Raw genomic sequence first — 10,800 nt, 5'->3', positions numbered from 1 at the left:
GCTTGGATACAAAATGTAACCATTACTGACTACCACATTTTTTGTTCTTGATTTCTTTTAGTGTTTCTTAAAGCCAGAAAATTGCCATTTGAAATGACTTTAGTTTTGTGCCATGTCTGTGATCTGCTTTTTTTTCTACAAAATTAAGCAACTGAATGTACATTCTCCAAGGCCGGTAATTCCATAATTTTTTCCATGGGTTATAAATTAACTTTTTGATAATATTCTAATTTTGTGAGAAGCACCTGTATAAAACCATTATAACCAAGGTGTACCTGTTTTATCTGGAAGGGTGCAGGGTATGAATCAAACCTGACATACGCTTACAAGCTCATTGGCTGTGTAATGTCAAGACCTAGTAAAAGAAATCTGTCTGTGAAGCAGCTGTGAGTGGCTGACACCTGAGCTGGGGTGGAAGAGCAAGTTTTTTTTTTTTCAAAGCATGCATGGTTGTAAATTACAAATGGAAGGGCCATTGTGTATCCAGAGGCAGTGTCTGCACCAACTGGGACTCATCACACCCCTACACCCTGTGATTGACTATAGCAGTCAGGTGACGTGCTCTTCTAGTCACTTTACCGCTGCAGCCGAACACAGGTTGCCACAGTGCTCTAACTTCAAACTCCAGAACTGCATGTGCTGGATCTGCGGTGGCTTTGGAAGCTCTGTCTGTTTTCAAACAATCCATTCCTAAAAAACAACAATAATATTTTACTGTCAGAAAACTCTTTAAGAAGAGACACTGAAAAATTACTACAGATATAAGAAGTCAGAAGAAATTAAGGGTTTTCCTGGCAACAATGGGAAACGACATAACTAGTAATTCCCAATACAAGGATATTGTAATTCCTATTGTTTCAAGTGAAAATGTTCTAATAATAGCCTGCAGGGATTGTGATGGCTTATAGACTCATGCACATGACCTTCTAAAGAATCTCTGTGGCACGTAATAGGGCGACGGTGGCATGCTATGGGGCCGACGGTGAAAGGCTGTGGGGTGTGAGTGCCTAAGAGTTTACATGCTCCAGCTCCGGCCATATTATGGAGCTACCCTCACAGAGACACTCAGAATTCCCCAATATTCCATCTTTACCCTTATCAGCTTTTTGGATTTATTCCAGGTTCATATAAAATTGTCTTAGTATTAGGAGCGTGTATTGTAAAAATAGCTTTATTACCTAAAATTATTATGCCGTTTTGACTTCATGCCACATACAGTCCATGTTTTCGTAGGTTGTCCTGTCATGTATTTGGGTCCTCAGGTTCTATGATGTTTTTTTTACTATTTCCTTAATATTTTGTGGAGTGTTCCTAATCATCAGACATGTGATCAGTGAGTGTTCTAGTTTTTCTGGCAGTGAAGCTGTTAAAGTGGTAACTCCCCTCTTCTCCAGTGGCACCTCTCTTCTGCCCTCCTCCTTCCCTCCTCCTCTTCAATCATCTCCCTTCCTTCTTCCCTCCTCCTCTTCCCTCTTCTCTGCACTGGTCTCTTCTGCTCTGTCTGTCTCCCTTCTCCCTTCTTTTCCTTGTCCTCCGGGCCATGGATGGGTAAGTAACTACATTGCCTTTATGTCTCCTGTGTGAAGGTGCAGGTAGTGTTTTCCTCACCAGTGACTGTAGCCCAGCAGGAGAACAGGACTTGATAATATCTTGTGCTTTTCCCTGAAATTCTAATCTTCTTTGAACATCCCTCTAGGGGATGGTGGGTGTGTATGTGTTTGTAAACCTCAGTTCAGAGGGGCGGTGGATTCCTGCCCTGGATAAATGAGTTTCCTTGTTGCTATTTATTACATTGAACTACTTACTTAATTGTATCACATTGTTTCCTTAAACATTTATCAAAGCTGACGCTACATTGTAAGATGTTAGTGGAGAAACTTAATAACTGAGTGTGTCTTTAAAGGAGCCCTCCATACTTGGTGTCGTCATATATATATATTTTTTTTATTACGCAGTTGTATACTTTTCGAAAGGTTGTATGTCGATTGTGCACCTCGTGGTGCATATACGTAGACCCAGTATCTCGTAATATTTGCATTATTAGTTTTTCTGTGGTCAGACTTGCCCGGCCTGTCATTATGCTGTGGACTTGGTTATTCCCTGTGAAGCAGAGGTGTGTGAAGTATGCAGGCGGCCCCTCCCTGTGTGTGTGCAGTCACACCTGTGTAGTTGGAAGCCACTAGGACTCTTTCTATAGCTGAAGGGACATTCATATAGATAAGTCCAAGATTTTTTTATAGGAAGCGTCTGACATCCATTTCATAGGGAAGAACTACTAAAGTGTCATTTCTAAAATTGTAGTTGCACATAAGGAGAAATAAAAATAATATGCAGATACTAATGTACTATTTTTGTAGTATACAGAGGCGAAAACATCTACTTACTGTGTCTTAAATTATTAATGGTGAGAGGGCCTCATCCGGAATTTTACTACTATTAATTATTATTATATAATGTATATATAATGTGTGTGTATGTGATGTGTGTGTGTGTGTATATGATGTGTGTGTGTGTATATAATGTGTGTGTATGTGATGTGTATGTATGTATATATATAATGTGTGTGTATGTATGTGATGTGTATATGTAATGTCTGTGTGTATATATATATGTATGTATGTATGTATGTGTATATATATATATATATATATATATATACTGTATATTGTGTGTGTATTATATATATATACATCGTAGACCTACACATATTATATATACATTATATAATTAAAGTGAACCTGTCACCTGAATTTGGCGGGACCGGTTTTGGGTCATATGGGCGCCAGCCTGCGCAAGGCAATGTTGCCTTGCGCTGGCGTGTACTCCGGAGGACAGAGAATGAACTTCAATCCAATATTGCGGCCAGCATGCAGCCAGCGGGTAAGGAAAGGGTGAATCAAACACCCGAAAACCCCGCCCATATGACCCAAAACCGGTCCCGCCAAATTCAGGTGACAGGTTCCCTTTAAGAGTAATAAAATTCTCCCCAAGGCCCCCTCCCCATTAATTATGTAATTTAAGACATAGTGAGGGAGTGTGTGTGTATGTATGTATTTTTATCACACACACATCACACACGTACACACACACACACCAGAACATCTTCTGGTGGGTAACCCTAGCAACCTATGACCTAGAGAGGCCTATAGGTTCCTCACACAATGATCCTTCCATAAAGTAGCCATTGTATGTTATATTTTAGTGCTGATACGTGTGAATTTGCTAATGGAGTATAGAAAACATATAGACTAGGTGTATTAGCCAGAGCCTTGTGAACCAGAAGTGACTAAATGCCTGAGAAACACTTTTTAGATGTTGAGTATATTACTTGGAAACATTTAATTGCAGCACCGTATGGAGGCGTGGGACTCTTCATAAGGCCTCATTCACACGTCCGTGCTTACAAGTGTATGTGAAAAAAAGGTATCGTCATCAGTGTTTTGCATCCAGGTGTGGTCAGTGTGTCCTTTTTACCATCAGTCATAAGTGTTTTCCAAGGATGGACAAGCTTCTCCTATACTTTGCAATGTTAAGTACGGACTGTACACTTAAGCCATCCATGTGCTTTATGTGTTTCTCACAGACCCATAGACTTGTAATTGCACTTTTCATACGTGTTACCATTGGAAAATTGCCATGTCTCTGTGGGATTTGCACATATACACGGTCAGTGAAAAATTGCGGGACACGTGACCAGCATTATAGATTATAATGGGTGCGTGATCTATCTGTGAAAAACACAGATACAACATGGGCGTCTGAATGAGGCCTAAAAATATAATTAGCCATATTGCTTGAGGTTGCCAACGTTCAAGTGTGACAAAAGAAATTTGCTGCACAAGTCCAATATTAGGTGCTTTTTAAAGATGTATTTATTTTTGTGTGAAATTCTTCATTTTTGGCTACAAAAAAAAAAAAACCTGGATTCTAGAGTGGTAGATAAGGCTAGTAATGTCTGTAATAGTTTTTCCACCCCCTGATCTATATGCTTTTTGATCTTTAAAAAATATATATAGATGTGAAATATTGCTGTATTTTCCACTATTTCTGCACCCGTCGTGGAGCTCGCACACATACGTAAGGTGTTAGGATATCTATATGGAGGGGAGCACAGAGGTAAGCAAAAGCCAGCTTCACAGTGCAAACAGCAATAGAAAATATTAATTCAGAGTTAATGACCTTTTGAGAATCCAGGGTCAAGAAATACTTTACTAGCAATATAAAATTGTATCGTACAAATAGACCAGTAATCCAAACCATATCTTTGCTTTCTTATTCTGTAACCCACAATAATTGAGATTTGCTCCTGTTTTTTTTTTTTTTTTGCTACATCCAGTGCATACCATCAATAAATGATTAGATATCTGTTTACTAGGCATGTTTTGGCATAGTGCCACTGGCAACCTTGCCAGACGATGAATTTCACTTGCTATAGTTGTTGCCTGTCTCGAGCCAGGGCTGGACTAATCCCAGGAGCCCGGTACTTATTACACAGAGACATTTTAAGGGTAGGTGCAGACGATCAGTAAACGCTGCGGGTTGGATGCGGCATAAAAAAAGCAGAAGATTAATAATAAACATTATAATTATACTTAACTGTCCAGCGACGCGAACTGGACACGAACTGTAACACGGGTTTTCCATGGAAACCCGTGTGTGTTCAGTACTGTCCCGAACTTTACAGTTCGGGTTCGCCCATCCCTAGTTCTGGTCTCTCATAGCAATCTGTACAAAGCTCAATCATGGCAAATGTTAGAGGTCAAAGGTAATAATTTGGGATAGGGGGCGCAGGGCAAGGAATCTTAGGAATTCAATATAAATATGTACTCTGTGAAAGATATAGCAAGATAAGACACTGATTGTGTAGAAGTGAGTATGATTGTCTTAGCAGCCCGGGATCTGTTTTTAAAGACACTGGCAGATGGGAGAGCATAAGAGAAGAAATATTGTTAATATGGCTGTTGGGATAATGTCATTGCTTTATGGTAAACTACTACAGTCAGGTACATCCAAAAGATGATGCTCTAAGGCAGGGGTGGGTAAATAATTTTCTCAAGGTGCCATGTGAGAGACTGACCATTGTGGAGGGCCGAACCAACCTGCCAAACTTAGTTCTTGTTGTTATTATAATTATTGTGTTATAATAATTTTGCTCAACATTAAGTGATAAAAAAGAATTCTGTTGATTTGCTTCTACAGATAATACATGTCACGATAGGGCTTATAATAACATGTATTCTTTGTCAGCAAATCAAAACAACATTTAATGATTTTTATAAAGTTTCTAGAAACAAAACACTAAATCATACTCATGTTCCTGTTATTTAGCCCTTTTACCTTGGTTTAACAGCTACCAACATAATATGATGCTCCCATAATCCCCTCACACAGTATGGTTTCACCACTTGGCCCCTCAAACAGTATGATGTCCTCACACATTAGGACTTCCCCACACAGCCCTTCACAGGAACTGACCATTTAAAAAAATAAAACAACTTTCCTAACCCTGTTCCCTCGTTGCTACGGTCTATGCAATGTACTGAGGCTTCTTCGTACAGCGGTAGCAATCTAGTGACGACATCACGCCTGATGTGCTCTCCAAAGCAGAGTCTCAGTGGTGGAAGCGAGCTGGCTGCTCCTTGTTCCACAGTTTGTATTTGCTATCATCTGCATCTTGTGAAATTGAGATGTTGGGCAGGGAGTCCCCGGCGGTGCAGTACGCCATTATTTCCAGCCCTCTGGCTGTCCCGGTCTGTAAGTCAGACCACAACATGCCTAGGTCTATTCTAAGATCACTCAAAAAGTGTATGATCTGACACGTTCATTATGAAGTCCAGTCTTGGTAAAGGTGCAGGTTACATAGGCCAATTGTCATTATTCACATGTTTCTGAGACCATGTGTAACTGCACCAAGAAATGAGTAATAAAACTATAATTCACCACTGGTGGTCCACAGCTCTGCAGTGACATCAGGAAAGCGGACCGTCATAGCAAGTCTCATACTGGAAACTCTTCCTTTCATTTATAATAAGCTCTGGACACAAAGATCTATGTCCGACCCACAGTTTATTCACATACTAAAAAAACATGGATTTCTTTGGAACAAGACATTGGATCGCAGATATCAAGATATCCTATTGTTCAGCTTCTTATCAGGGGGTAGAAAGGGAAACCAGGGCAGCTTGCACCCGATGTATCACGTGACGTCATATGATATTTTAGGAGGTCACGTGATGATCATACAGGTGCTCTCTTGCACATCTGTAGACCACAATTTTTTTCCCTTGCGTACAGCGCTAAATATAACAATAGAGGATACCATGTAATAAGGGACTAGGCTATACATAACAAGAGGGGATGCTATGGGAGAAGGGACAGGGCTATACATAACAAGAGGGGATGCTATGGGAGAAGGGACAGGGCTATACATAACAAGTGGGGATGCTATGGGAGAAGGGGACATTTTTTCCCTTACGTACAGCACTAAATATAACAATAGAGGATACCATGTAATAAGGGACGAGGCTATACATAATAAGAGGGGATGCTATGGGAGAAGGGACGAGGCTATACAGTACATAACAAGAGGGGATGCTATGGGAGAAGGGACGGAGCTATACATAACAAGAGGGGATGCTATGGGAGAAGGGACGAGGCTATACATAACAAGAGGGGATGCTATGGGAGAAGGGATGAGGCTATACATAATAAGGCTATGTGCACACGTTGCAGATTTGACTGTGGAATTGTCTGTGCAGATTCTGCATTTCTTGGCAGAAAACACAGGTCAGAATCTGCGCCTTTTTTTTGGTATGTGCCCACGTTGCAGATTTTTGCGTGGATTTCTTCCTTTTTTTACCCCTGCAGATTTCTCTCATGGAATGGGTGCAGAAACGCAGCAGATCTGCAAAAAGAATTGACATGGTCCTTTTTTGAATCTGCTGCGTTTTCTGTGCAGATTTTTCTACACCATTAGCACAGCATTTTTTTTGCCATTGATTTACATTGTACTGTAAATCACTTGCGGATCTGCAGCATTTCTGCGCAGAAAAAAAAGCTGCAGATTTGCAGGAAATCTGCAACGTGTGCACATACCCTAAGAGGGGATGCTATGGGAGAAGGGACGAGGCTATACATAACAAGAGGGGATGCTATGGGAGAAGGGAAGGAGCTATACATAAGAAGAGGGGATGCTATGGGAGAAGGGACGGAGCTATACATAACAAAAGGGGATGCTATGGGAGAAGGGACGGAGCTATACATAACAAGAGGGGATGCTATGGGAGAAGGGACGGAGCTATACATAACAAGAGGGGATGCTATGGGAGAAAGGACAGAGCTATACATAACTAGAGGGGATGCTATGGGAGAAGGGACGGAGCTATACATAACAAGAGGGGATGCTATGGGAGAAGGGACAGAGCTATACATAACAAGAGGGGATGCTATGGGAGAAGGGACGGAGCTATACATAACAAGAGGGGATGCTATAGGAGAAGGGACAAGGCTATACATAACAAGAGGGGATGCTATGGGAGAAGGGACGGAGCTATACATAACAAGAGGGGATGCTATGGGAGAAGGGACGGAGCTATATATAACAAGAGGGGATGCTATGGGAGAAGGGACGGAGCTATACATAACAAGAGGGGATGCTATGGGAGAAGGGACGGAGCTATACATAACAAGAGGGGATGCTATGGGAGAAGGGACGGAGCTATACATAACAAGAGGGGATGCTATGGGAGAAGGGACGGAGCTATACATAACAAGAGGGGATGCTATGGGAGAAGGGACGGAGCTATACATAACAAGAGGGGATGCTATGGGAGAAGGGACGGAGCTATACATAACAAGAGGGGATGCTATGGGAGAAGGGACAAGGCTATACATAACAAGAGGGGATGCTATGGAAGAAGGGAACATTTTTTCCCTTACGTACAGCACTGAATATAAGAGAAGACCCTATATACTAAGGGACAGTCCTTTACATAATAAGGGTGTTTCTTTTGAAAACAAAAGTATGACTCCAATCATCTCTCTGCAAATAAAAGCTGCTTTACACTGAAAGATAATCATTGAAGAAGCGTTCTTGCCAATCAATAGGAGTGCTCCCTGCTGGCGATGAGCACAAAAAAAATATTATAACAAGGACAATCTTGCCACGGGCCCCCCTGGAATCTTGGGCCCCAGGCAGTAGCCCATATTGCCTTTATTATAATCCGACTATGCCTATGACCTGCATTCCCATGTAGACTGCTTAGAAGGGTTGATCCTACTGATGGACTCCAATTAAAGACTCCTCAATTTACCTCTAAAGGGCTTGTCATTTTAAGAAGTTTTGTACATTTTAATTAGTGTATTTTATCATAGAAGAGTAGTTCTTTTAAGATTCCAAAACACAAGAGATGGCTGTGAGTCAAACAGTAAGCTGACAGCTAGCTCTCCTGACTACCCCATACATGTGAACTGAGCCCAGCTTCACTATTTTGGATTGCATTTTTTATATTTAACCCTAGAACGCATACCTGGGGCCTCGCAGGCCTGCCAGGTTACTTGTTTTCTATTTTCTGTAAAAGTACTTTAGTTAGAATTTTGAAAATCTAGGTATTCCTCAGGTATATAGTTGTTAGTAATTTCCAGTTATTCATATATTTTTATGTTTCAGACATTTCGGTATAACAAACTTTTTTTGGGACTACCCCATATTCACGCACCTGGGGCCTTTTAGGCCTGTACTAGGTTTACATGTGATACTAAGTCTTTTTGTCTGTATTGTTGCTGGGGAAGAACTTTTATGACTTTGCTATTGCTGGGAAGAGTGTGGATTCTGCATGACAACATAAAAATAATAAAAATAAGAAAAAAATTATACATTGTATGCATTATAATAAGACAAAAGGAGGTGTCGACAAGATGGATGAAATGATTGGAGAGTATTCGTGCAAAAGGCAGACTAAACGTTGGCCTGTTGCCCTTTTTTCCAATATCCTTGATGTGTCAGCCCTCAATAGCTACATTGTTTATTGTCAAACTAATCCAGAATTCCATGCCAACAGGAAAGACAAGAGACGTCTATTTTTGACAGAACTTTGTTATGAACTTTTGATGCCTACTATGATGGAGAGAAGCAGCATGATTTGCTTATCAAGGCAAATTACGGAGGCAATGATCCGATGTGGAATACGCTTTCTGGAACATCCAGAGCAAAGAGAAAAAAAAAGAAAGCGCTGCTATATTTGTCCAGCAAAGAAGGAAAGAAAATCGGAGCGTTTCTGTTCTACTTGCGGACAAAATGTATGCAGGGAACATTCAGCCGAAAAAATAATATACGAGAATTGTCGGGGGAATATGTAAAGTTACAAATAAATATTCCTGCACCAAGTTTGCTACAACCAAAAAATGTTTTCATAAAAAAATTGCATATAGAATGCCTATATTTGGCGTGCCCGTTTACTTACTTTTTTGTTGTTTTATGCACATAATTATGTTTTGAAATATACACATCTTAGGCTGTGTTCCCAGTAGCGCTGGGGTTCACCAGAAGGGGATCCATAATGGATCTGACCTCCTGGTAACTCCAGCTAAGGCTGCCGGAATGGCGGGATTCCGCCAGCCTAAAGGCCCCGTCTCACTTATCGATTTACCAACGATCACGACCAGCGATATGACCTGGCCGTGATCGTTGGTAAGTCGCTGTGTGGTCGCTGGGGAGCTGTCACACAGACCGCTCTCCCCAGCGACCAACGATCAGGGGAACGAGTTCGGCATCGTTGAAACTGTCTTCAACGATGCCGAAGTCCCCCTGCAGCACCCGGGTAACCAGGGTAAACATCGGGTTACTAAGCGCAGGGCCGCGCTTAGTAACCCGATGTTTACCCTGGTTACCAAAAAAAACAAACAGTACATACTCGCCTTTCGGTGTCCAGGTCCCTTGCCGTCTGCTTCCTGCTCTGACTGAGATCCGGCCGTACACTGAGAGCAGAGCGCAGCGGTGACATCACTGCTGTGCTCTCACTTCTCACTGTACGGCCGGCAGTCAGTGAGAGCAGGAAGCAGACGGCAAGGGACCTGACGGACATCAGAAGGCGAGTATGTATTGTTTGTTTTTTTTTACATTTACGCTGGTAACCAGGGTAAACATCGGGTTACTAAGCGCGGCCCTGCGCTTAGTAACCCGATGTTTACCCTGGTTACCAGTGAAGACATCGCTGGATCGGTGTCACACACACCGATTCAGCAATGTCAGCGGGGCCTCAACGACCAAAAAAAGGTCCAGGCCATTCCGACACGACCAGCGATCTCGCAGCAGGGGCCTGATCGCTGGTACGTGTCACACATAGCGAGATCGCTATGGAGGTCGCTGTTGCGTCACAAAACTTGTGACTCAGCAGCGATCTCGCTAGCGATCTCGCTATGTGAGACGGGGCCTTTAGCTGGGGTCACCAGCAGGTCAGATCCATTACGGATCCCCTCCTGGCGGACCCCAGCGCTAGTTGGAATGCATCCTTACCTTGCAATTGTAAAATAAATTTTGAAAAGTATTTTTATTTGAGTTATTCCGTGTTATTTGCACACAGGCCTAGCCCCAGGTGCGTGAATATGGGGTAGTCCCAAAAAAAGGTTGTTATACCGAAATGCCTATAACATAAAAATATATGAACAACTGGAAATTACTAACAACTATATACCTGAAGAATACCTAGAGTTTCAAAATTCTAACTAAAGTAATTTTACAGAAAATAGAAAACAAGTAACCTGGCAGGCCTGCGAGGCCCCAGGTATGCATCCGCCAGCCTT

The 10,800-nt window shown here is 41.9% G+C and overlaps 1 protein-coding gene across 1 annotated transcript in view; it reads left to right on the top strand.

Moving 5' to 3' along the window:
• Nucleotides 1-1,428: 1,428 nt before the first annotated feature.
• The window catches only part of PTBP3 (polypyrimidine tract binding protein 3), a 161,525-nt gene continuing 152,153 nt past the window's right edge, over nt 1,429-10,800 (top strand). The window contains exon 1 of the mRNA XM_077251113.1: nt 1,429-1,548. The gene's annotated coding sequence lies outside the window, so the exon portion shown is untranslated. The remainder of the gene's footprint in view (nt 1,549-10,800) is intronic.

The sequence above is a fragment of the Ranitomeya variabilis genome, chromosome 1, assembly GCF_051348905.1.
Source record: "Ranitomeya variabilis isolate aRanVar5 chromosome 1, aRanVar5.hap1, whole genome shotgun sequence".
In the NCBI taxonomy this organism is placed as follows: Eukaryota; Metazoa; Chordata; class Amphibia; order Anura; family Dendrobatidae; genus Ranitomeya; species Ranitomeya variabilis.
Note: the sequence above shows the minus strand (reverse complement) of the source record. Positions and strands in the feature narration are given on the sequence as shown.